At 43.7% G+C, this 398-nt stretch overlaps 1 protein-coding gene across 1 annotated transcript in view; it reads left to right on the forward strand.

Moving 5' to 3' along the window:
• The window catches only part of EPB41 (erythrocyte membrane protein band 4.1), a 76,304-nt gene that overhangs the window by 20,748 nt on the left and 55,158 nt on the right, over positions 1 to 398 (forward strand). The window lies entirely within an intron of this gene.

The raw sequence follows: 398 nt of genomic DNA on the forward strand, positions 1-398 counted from the left end.
GTGGCTCTTATCAACTTCTCTGGGAATGGACACCAGGGTGGTAAAATTCAGCTCCGAAGGGTGATGAGCAAAATGCTCTCAAACCTGGTCCCCTGGGATGGGAAAAATGGCAAATTATTGTGTTTGCTTGAATGTATGTTGAATATACACGTGAATATATGCACACACACAAATATATATATATATACACAGGGATTCAGTCTCTGTGTGCTCCTTGCAAACCTCTGCTACCTAAAATATCTTCTTGGAATAACTTGTTTTGAAGGGTGTATAATGAAAACAAGATGCCGTGTGTTTAATCCCAGTGACAGTGTTGCGTAAGAAGTAAATCCACAAATGCTACGTGGCCCCCCCCCCCCCAGCCCCCCCCTGTCTGAGATTGTGAAAAATCTCTGCGC

Source organism: Calidris pugnax, unplaced genomic scaffold (genome assembly GCF_001431845.1).
Source record: "Calidris pugnax isolate Ruff unplaced genomic scaffold, ASM143184v1 scaffold243, whole genome shotgun sequence".
Lineage (NCBI taxonomy): Eukaryota > Metazoa > Chordata > Aves > Charadriiformes > Scolopacidae > Calidris > Calidris pugnax.